The following is a 10,184-nucleotide window of genomic DNA, read 5'->3' on the forward strand; positions in this document are numbered from 1 at the left end:
AAAGAATCTGCCTGCCAAGGCAAGAGACAAAAGAGACACAGGTTCAACCCCTGAGTCGGGAAGTTCCCCTGGAGGAGGGCATGGCAACCCACTCCAGTATTCTTGCCTGGAGAATCCCATGGACAGAGGAACCTGGCGGGCTACACAGTCCATTGGGTCGCAAAGACTCGGACACGACTGAGGCAATTTAGCGCACACACACTCATTCGTGTAAAGCGCTTAGATCGGTGCCTGGCGGTCCCGCAGCGTGTTTCTACTATCAATACACCTGACGCCAGCCAATATGCTTAATGCTTCCTAGTTTTTCTCTGTTTTGATCCTCATAGTCCTACAGGAGAGTCGCTATTACCCATCCATATTTTTCAAGTGAGAAAACTGAAATGGTTTAAGTGGCTTGGTCAGGGTCACACTGGTGCAATCAGGATTTGAAGCCAGGCTCTGAGACTTCATTCGTGTGATATAGTATTCAGCGGTCCCACGGGAGATATATGTTAGGCCCTGGGGTTACTGCCAAAAATGAAACAGACAAGCCTCCTCTGCTCATGAAGCTGCCATTTTAGTGAGGAAGACAGGCAAATAAACGAGTGAATAAATAAACAAGATTGGAGGCAATGTGTCAAGCAGCGTGAATAAAACAAAACAGGGTCAAGCGCAAGTGGAGAGACAAGGTCTTTGCTAGATGAGTTCAGAGCTAACCTCTGTGATATCATCCTGACCTCTTCCAAGCCCTCTCAGTGTTACAGAAAGAAAACAGGGAATTCAAAGAGGAGAAACCCTCCTGCCCAAGGTCAATGCCGGCAAGTAACCAGCCTGGAACTTGCTCCTGCCACACCTAGCTTCCTGCATCCCTGGGGCATCCTTGAAGGTGGGGCAACCATCCCTTAGGCTAAACACCACTGATTTTTGTCACTGCCCTTGGCAAGAATCTTCAGTCAGAGCATGTTCCCAGTTAGCAGACTGTGTGTGTGCACGGGAAGGAAAGACTTTGATCACTGCACAGTCTCATGGGAAACACATCTGCTAAGATGCTTGGATATCAAGGAACAGTGACAATTGTTTGCTGAGCACTTGCTGTCCTAGGCTGCATAAAGAAAAAAAAAATTCGGAGTCTCCTAGCCGCCCGGGAGTTTATTCTACAGTCGAATAAACAAGAAACCACTAGAAAACTTATTAATCTAAGGAACCCCCAGGCCAAGCCTCCCCCAGCTTGCACCTCATCCTCTTGTTGTGCAAAGAACATTAGACTAGAAGTCCAGCTTCCCTGGCTCTGCTATGAACTTCCTCCATGATCTAGGTAAGACAGTTCCTCCTGGGCCAGTAAAGTAATGAAACAGCTAATACGCTTGTCCCTCCGTATCTTTGGGGGATTTGTTCCAGGATCCCTCTCAGATACCAAAAGCTGCAGATGCCTCAATTCCCTTATCTAAAATGGAGTAATACAAGGAATGGGATTCCCTGGTGGCTCCAGTGGTAAAGAATGCAGGAGATGTGGGTTGGATCCCTGGGCTGGTAAGATCTCTGGAGAAGGAAATGGTAACCCACTCCAGTATTCTTGCCTGGGAAATCCCGTGGACAGAAGAGCCTGGCGGGCCACAGTCCATGGTGTCCCAAAGTGTTGGACAGGACTTAGTGACTAAAGAGTTGGACAGGACTTAGTGACTAAACAACAACAAATTATACAAGGAATACAGTTGACCCCCCAGATCAGTGCATTTCACATCTGAGGATTCAATCAGCTGTGAAGCAAATTTCATCACACCTGATTTGGTTGAATCTACAGGTACAAAATCACTGACACCACATTGCAACCCCAGGAGGAACTGTTACTATTATCTTGAATTTATCCACAGAGGAAAAGAATGACAACTGGAGAAATTAAGTTAACTGCCTACCCAGAAAATTCTGGGTAACACCACTTAGAATAGCTTAAAAAAAAAAAAAAAAACCCAAATATTCAATTTGAGAGGTTTAGTTAAGAAAATTACAGTACAACCAAATGACAGAATATCACACTGCCACGAAAAATGAAAAAGTATAATGACTCATTAACGCACAAAGATGCTCATATCACTGAATAGAAAAGTAAGTTGAAAACTCATTTTGTACTGCAGTCTCACTAGAACTATTTCTTATGGGTTTATGAACATCTTCTCCTCATCTCTATTTTTTCTCTTTTTTTTATCATGAACATCTATCAAATTGTTCAATGAAAATAAAACAAAAGAATCTTACAATAAAAGACAAGACTCTATCCATGGAAATTTGATCTCTAGGCAAAGCCTTCCCCTGTAAGTGGGAAACTGCCTGGAGGAATCTTTAATGAGGCCTCAGTCTTTGAGTCATCCCTCAAGTGTTACACTCCTCTGCTAGTTTCAGTATGTAAGTCATTAGGGTTTATGAGATAAATGAGAACATACTGGAAGGACAGACAGGAAGGGGAAAGGATAGACAAAAAGAAGTAAAAATCTTACTACCCCGCAACACTCATCTAAAATGTCTCCTCCAAGAAGTGTTCAGGTAAAGGCGTATATGGGAAAAGAATCTAAAAAAGAGGGGATATATGCATATGTATAATTGATTCCCTCTGCTGCACACCTGAAACTAACTCAACACTGTAAATCAAATATACTCCAATAAGCTTTTTTTTTAAATAACAAGTGTTTAGAATTATGATCTAATAACATTTTGACACTGAACGTGACCCAAGAAATCATCATGTAAATTTGCTGTTGTCTGCAATCTTTCACTGACTCATCTAAGTATCAGGCCCTGTGCTCAATGCTGGTGAGACCTGCCTCCCCACTTACCAAAGGTAAACCCTGGGGTAGCAGAGGCCCAAGGAAGTCCAGCTTCACTGGGGTGCTGAGAAGGTTCCCACACTTGGTTCTTTACTCTCACCATCCTGAAATTCTTCATTTTTAAACAAGAGACCAAGTTTTCATTTTGTATTGAGTCCCATAAACTATGTGGCTAGTCCTGGAGAAGAGAAATACCAAGACCTCATTAGTAGCCTATCAGTGATCAAGCCTGGAGTAAGGCTCGAGGCTTTCTACTCTGATCCCAGTCACTCTCATATCATACGGTCTCATTCCTTGGTCCCAAGAGAAATGTGAGCACTCCCTGCTTTCCAGTCTATAGCGCTTCATTTATTCCTTTCTCGTGGAATTTACCATATTTGGCATGAACTTATGTATATATGTGCGTAATCTTATTCCTCACCCTCTCTTCCCACCAGATTGTAAATTCCGTGAGGACCGTGAGGTCCTGGCTTGTGTCCGCTCATCTCAGACAGTGCTTAGCACTGTGCTTTACACACTGGTAAAACTGTGCTTACATTTAATTTAATCTTATTAGTAACTCCTCGTTTTCTCTTCACTTGCATCAGATTATTCCCAGCAGTCCTTCCGCTGTTGGAGAGAAATTAAAATATCAGGCAGGAGGGTCGAGCACATAAACCAGGATCATAAACACGTTGTAGGAAGTATCATTCAAGCAGGCCATAGGGTGAGGAATTGGGAGAAGAGCTGGCAGGATTTTGTGGAGGGCAGCCCAGAGATGTCAGTCTTTCCTCCATCTTCAGGGTCACACATCCTGGGAGAGGGGGATAGAAAAAAGATGATCCAGAGATACCAGAAAGCATAGTTAAGCCTATGGGCAGAATCCTGGCTCCAGTGCCTAATGTGGAACTCTTATGCAAGTTCTCAGGTCCCTCATCCCAAACAGGACAGAGAGATAACTCTCCTAAGATTTACTTGTGAGCTGTATATGACAGCGTGTGTGTGAAATGCTCGACATATAAGCACTCACTAAGCAGATATTATTACTAATATTACTAGGAGGCCAAGTGGTGAATGATGCTTCTTAAAATGTGTTGATTTGGGTAACTTGTTTTTCCAGTTACCTGGAAGATTGATCATAGTCATTTTCAGACATATCAGCTGGAAAACACCAGGAGGGAAGAAGAAAATTGAATGAGAGAAAAGGAATTATGCCTCAAAGAGCTTAGCTGTTAAATCACTAAAATCTCTGGTGGTTGTTGGTACCTAATTTCTTCTGTATCACCTTGAAGAAAATGAAGCAAGTAGTAGAAAGAGTAAAACTCCCTTAAAGAATGGATTTTCTTGCTTCTTCCTAATGAATTACTAAGAAAAAGCAAATCTACACAGTCATGCCTGAGGGCACACAACTGATTTGAGTATCATGGAATGCTAGATCCAAGAATTCCGCACAATTTTGAGGTCAGGGCTGGCAGATGCTGCATTTGGGGATTTTGGAGAGATGAGTGGAGGCTGGTCAGGAGTGGGGCCACGCAGAGAATGAGAGGAGGCAAGGATCAAGGACATCACTGTGGTTAGGAAGCAAGGTCAAGATAAGAATGAATCAGTCACCCCAATGGTCTAGCCACCAGGCCTCTGTTTATCAATCTAAAAATGCTTGCTCCAGCATGTCTTATTGTTTGCCGTTGTTGTTCAGTCGCTAAGTTGTGGCTGTTTCTTTTTGACCTTATGAACACCATGCCAGGCTTCCCTGTTTGTCCTTCACAGTCACTCGGAGTTTGCTCAAACTCATGTCCCTTGAGTCGGTGATATCATACAACCATCTCATCCTCTGTCTCTCCCTTCTCCTGCCCTCAATGTTTCCCAGCATCAGGGTCTTTACCAAAGAGTTGGTTCTTCTAAATGAGGTGGCCAAAGTATTGGAGATTCAGCTTCAGCTTCAGCATGGGTGTATCCGGTGAATATTCAGGGTCGATTTCCTTTAGGATTGACTGGTTTGGTCTCCTCACTGTCCAGTGTAGAGGGGGTGGGGATGGGGGCAGTGCAATTCCAGCCCTCCAGAAACTCACATGGGTGGAGAAAGAAAGTAACAAAGAACTGTATTAAATGGTTCAAAGAGTGAGATGATTGCCAAGGAGTTTTGCGTCACAGGATGGAGGAGCTGAGAGCCACTTTCAGATCCTAGAGTCTTAATGATTAATCTACAGATGGGGAAATAGAAGGAGAAAGAAGGAAATTGATTTGATCTTGTGTTGTTGCTTAGATGAAAATATGTGTACATAATAGAATCCCAGTTCTATACATTTGTGTTTTATTTCCAGGGGCATAAAGTTTGGCTTTGAGACTGCTTCACACTTAGATAGCGGAAATAAGACATTTCAGTGTTGACCTGGGTGGACCTTTGGGAGTAACCAGACGCACAGCACGCACTTCTGACCGCTTCCACTGTATTAATGGAAGGGTCTGTCCTAGGTTGGGGGTTTGGACGCAGGACAAGAAGAACGGGCAGTCTGAAGGAAGCTGCTAGGAGATCATGTTTTCCTGACTAGGCAGGGGATTCATTGAATACAATATGCTGTGTTTACTTGAGAAAGACTCACTATTCTAAAGTAATTCAGTTAGTGAAGCGTTTACTTGAGAAAACCATTTTTATAGCTGGTGGATAGACCTGACCATTCTGAGAGATGCATTCTGGCTGAGGTTGGAGAGATCAAAAGGGGGAAGCCAGAAAGAGGGAAAAGAAGCTGGCACAGGAGAAGTGGGGGAGAACAAGAGAACCTGAGAGAGAAATACAGATGGTTTTAAATGGCCTGAGGGAAAACATACAGCAATTGCAGAAATGGGGCAACAAATCTCAGTAAACTAATGTAGCCTTAACAAGGTTAAAAAATCAACAACAATGGTGTTAAGGGAATAACTGACATTCTGGAAGCTGCTGGAAGCTTGTCAGAGGTGATTGGAAGAGTTCACTGAGGGAACTCATTACACAAGGCCAGATTGAGTCACATGGGTGCCCTGGGCAGGTTAGCAACACTTTGTCAGCATTCACCAATAGGAGACACCGAGCCCTGGGGAAAGGGCAGTAGGGAAGATGGCGGGCATGCCTATCAGGTATCAGCCCTTCTCCATTACCTCAGCAAGTCTGTCCTGTCTCCAGACTTGCTTGCCCTGTCTCTTAAACCTGTCTTCTAAACCTTCGGTTACCTCGACCCACTTTGTGCATGGTATTTTAGTGACTATCTCTAGTTACTGGGCCATGTCTCTAAGGGATCTTTCCACCTTGCTGCCCCAACTGGCTAAACCAGACAGTTCTCTCAAGCATGTGTGCCTCTCTGTGAGAGGAGGTCTTGGAAAATCACCCATTCCAGGGATGTTTGGAACCCTCTTTCAATGGGTAATCTAAGCTGTGCTTGCTTGGGCTACCTGTTTATCTGACTCTGTCTGTAGAAAGGAGATAATCTGAAAGAATCACGTCCTTTGGCTCATGGAGTGAGGGCAACTGGACTTTATACAAGGAGAAGTGGACAGAGATACATATACTCCTCCCTTAGGCCAAAAGAACCAAGGGCTTCTGTATTTGACATTTATTAGAAATAGGGAAGCCCTAGAAATAGAACAGAACCAGAGAGCATGCTAGACTCAGTTTCTCAGAATCTGTTGCCACCAGTCTGCCACCTCCAAAGATGGAAAGCCCTCTATCAAAAAGAAAGTGAGGACCCCAAGGAGTCAGTAGCAGCCCCTCTGTCTGACCCAGTGTGACCCCTGGACTAGGTTCAATGGGGTTAAACAAGGTGATTCCACCAGTTAGTATTTCAACTGTAGGCTGAGGGACTTCCCTGGTGGTCTAGTGGCTAAGACCCCCACACTCCCAATGCAGGGGGCCCAGATTCCATCCCTCATCAGGGAACTAGATTCCACATCTCACAACTGAAAATTTTACATACTGCAAGAATCTCAAAGATCCCAGGTGCCACAACTAAGACCTGACACAGCCAAATAAATAAATAGTTTTAAAATAAAATAAAAATAAACTGTAGGCTGCTCCAGTCTTGGGTTCCAGAGAATACTATACCTGGACTAGGGCTTCTAACACTCAAGACAGTTCATTGAAGGGGAGAAGAGCCAGCTAGGTAGCCCTGGGATCGTGGGAAGAGAACTCTCAAATCATTCAATTAACAAATCATGTGTCCACTCTGTCCCAGGTCCTCTACTCAGGGTTGGAAAACCAGAGAACAAGGATAGGCCCTCATCCTCAAAATGCTCACAGTGAAGTGAGAAAGACTGATAAAGACATGGATGATTACAAGACGGTGCGATAGACACACTCTTTTTTTTCTAAATTGAGATAAATTCACATATCAGAACATTTACCCTTTAAAAGTATAGAGCTCAGTGGTTTTTAGTGTATTCATGAGGTTGTGCAACCATCGCCACAAACTAATCCAGAACATTTTCATCACTGCGGAAAGAAACTTGTATCTATTAGCAGTCACCACCCCTGGTCCCCTGCTTCCCTCTTCCCTAATCCCTGCTAATCACCAATGTACTTTCTGTCTCTATAGGTTTACCTGTTCTGAACATCTCATATAAATGGAATCATACAACATATGGCCTTTTGTGTCTGGCTTCTCTCACTTATAATAATGTGAAAAAAGTGCATCCTCACTGTAGCATGTATCAATACTTTGTTCTTTTTTATGACTAAAGAACATTCCACTGTACATATATACTACAATTTGTTTATCCTATCATCAGTTGATGGACATTTGGTTTGTTTCCACTTTTTGGTTATTATGAACAATTCTGTTATGAACATTCACATACAAATTTTTGTATGAACATATGTTTTCAATTCCCTGGGCTTTATACCTAGAAGTGGAATTGCTGGGTCATACAGTAACTTTATATTTAACTTTCTGAGGAACTGCCAAACTAGCTTGAGTTAGTTTTCTGTTATTTTAACTGGCATAACCAGTACACCTTGCTGAATGAAAAGCTTGGGCCAATTTATTACTTTATGTACGTATTATTACCTTAGATATTTCAATAAAATTTTTCTGAGGATAAATATATGTGCAACTAATCATTTTAGGCAATTTTGAAAATGCAGAAGAGTTTAGAGGAAAAAGAAGGCATCCATATACCCAAAGTCCAAAGTACCACTATCCCCATTTGGCTTGCTTTTTTCCTTTTAATCTTTTTTTTTTTTTCTATGCATATATATTTTGTATACTTTTTATAAAATGACGTCACATTGTATGTTCAGTTTTATATTCTGCTTTTCTCTCTAATCATTATATTGTAAGTAGCTTGGCACTCACTGTTTTATAAACTGGTCTTCAGTTTTATTTATTTCGTGTTTTTCTTTTGAAAATGTTATCTTTATTTTTCTTACATTTGAAGAGGGGGCTAAGACTGAGGATGGGGAGACTTAGGGGAAAGAGGAGAAAGAAGACATGGAGAGAATGAAAGAGAAAGAATGACAAGAGTGGAGATGGCCCGTGTTTGCTTTCTTTGGGTCCCTATCTAATCCTATCTGCTTCCAGGAAAAGTTTAAGGCAATGCTGTCCTCCTGGCCGTAGCTCAGCTCCCCAGGCTCTTGCTGGTGGCTGTACTGCAGGGGTGGCTGCTGCACCCTGTGCCTGTGCCCTGAGGCTGAGCCAGAGCTGGCTCCTGCGGGCTGCAGTGTAAGACGGCCAATTCGCAATCCTAGCAGAATCAATCTGTTGGAAACTAATGAGGCACAAATAGTTCATGCACTCTGAGGCTGATCTGCCAAATGAGATGAACAGGGCTCAATCAGCGGGGAGAATCAATGATGCAGACATGCGTTTCGATCTAGCATTATTCCCCCCTGAGTTGCCCACGACATCACATTCTATTGTTTTGACGCTTCTGTGGCAGTTCTTGCCTAAGCTTCTGTGGGCCAGGCCAGGAGAACTCCCTTACCCAGAGTTTCATGTGTCCAGGGGTTGGTACATGCCAAGATTTGGCAACTGTGACTAAGAGGGCTGGACAGCCAACAGAAATGGGGACTTTCAGTTGTGCAATAAAATGCTAAATTCTATGTTTCTAAACCACCCTTTGTAATAGGTGATGTAATTAGCAAGGAACAGCATTCTGAACTTTCCAAGAGAACAAATCTCAAAAGCATTGTTCTATTAATTCATTTATAAATGAATTTATATAATTCATTTATAAAACACAAAATATAGTGATATGTTTTAAAGTTCTATCACTTCTTGTGCCACCAAGCTCATTTTCCCTTAAATAATCTGCTAGGAAGATGTGATCATTGTGAAAAAATTGGAAATAATTGATAAGCGGGAAGAAAAAATTTAAATCATCTCTATTAAATTTCATCTTTCAAAATTTTCTCACCATGCAGAATTATTTTGAAAATAATCCGTGGAATCCATTTTGTTTCACAGCCTACTTTTTATTCCAGTCAGGCCTTTTCCACAGTCACAACATTGCCTGGGAATGTCTGATGCCCTCTCTGTTTGGTAACCTACTTGGCCCTTGGGAGGCCTGACTGGAATGGTTTGGCTTCAGGTAAGTGTGGAAGGAACTGGTTAACATAAAATCTAACCACTGATGGGAGGTGGGTATCCTGCAGGAATTGGGGCCCAGGCAAAAGGTGAGCCCCATAGGCCTGGCTACTCAGCTAGCTCCAAGGCAACCATTAGGAATAAACAATGGCCAGTGTCTCCTGTTGGAGAAAGGAGTGGCAACCCACTCCAGTATTCTTGCCTGGAGAATTCCGAGGACAGAGGAGCCTGGTGGGCTACAGTCCATGGAGTTTCAAAGAGTTGGACATGACTGAGCAACTAACACACACACAATGTCTCCCGTGCAGTCAGCAGGTTAAACCTAAGAATGGCTAGAAAACCAAAAAGGCCCAGACTGAAGGCCAAGTCTGACCAAGAAGGTTCAGGGTGAGACCATCCCAAGGTCCTGGAGGGATGACCTGAAATGGCGAGTCTCACCCTGAGAGGAAGGACTAGATCCATTTATGCCAGCCCAGCACCCAGAAGGGTGGAAATTTAGTAAATATTTGTTAAATAGAGGAATGGGACTTCCCTGGTGGTCCAGTGGTTAGGACTTCACCTTCCACTGCAGGAGGTGTGAGTTCTATCCCTGGTCAAGGAACTAAGATCCCACATTCTGTGCAGCATGGGAAAAAAAGGGTTTTTTTTAATTAAAAAAAATTTAAACAGAGGAATAGTGGTTTTACTTCTTCTTAGTCACACTTCTAGTTTTAGCTCAGATATTACGTACCCTGGAGAACAGATCAAAATGGGAACATCATTTCCCATTTCCCACAGGGAAATGGCCTGGGGATGGTCATGGAGGTGGTCAAGTACAAGATGCATGAGAAGAGTACACAGGGTTTAGAAACGTGAG

This window comes from Bos javanicus, chromosome 26 (genome assembly GCF_032452875.1).
Source record: "Bos javanicus breed banteng chromosome 26, ARS-OSU_banteng_1.0, whole genome shotgun sequence".
In the NCBI taxonomy this organism is placed as follows: Eukaryota; Metazoa; Chordata; class Mammalia; order Artiodactyla; family Bovidae; genus Bos; species Bos javanicus.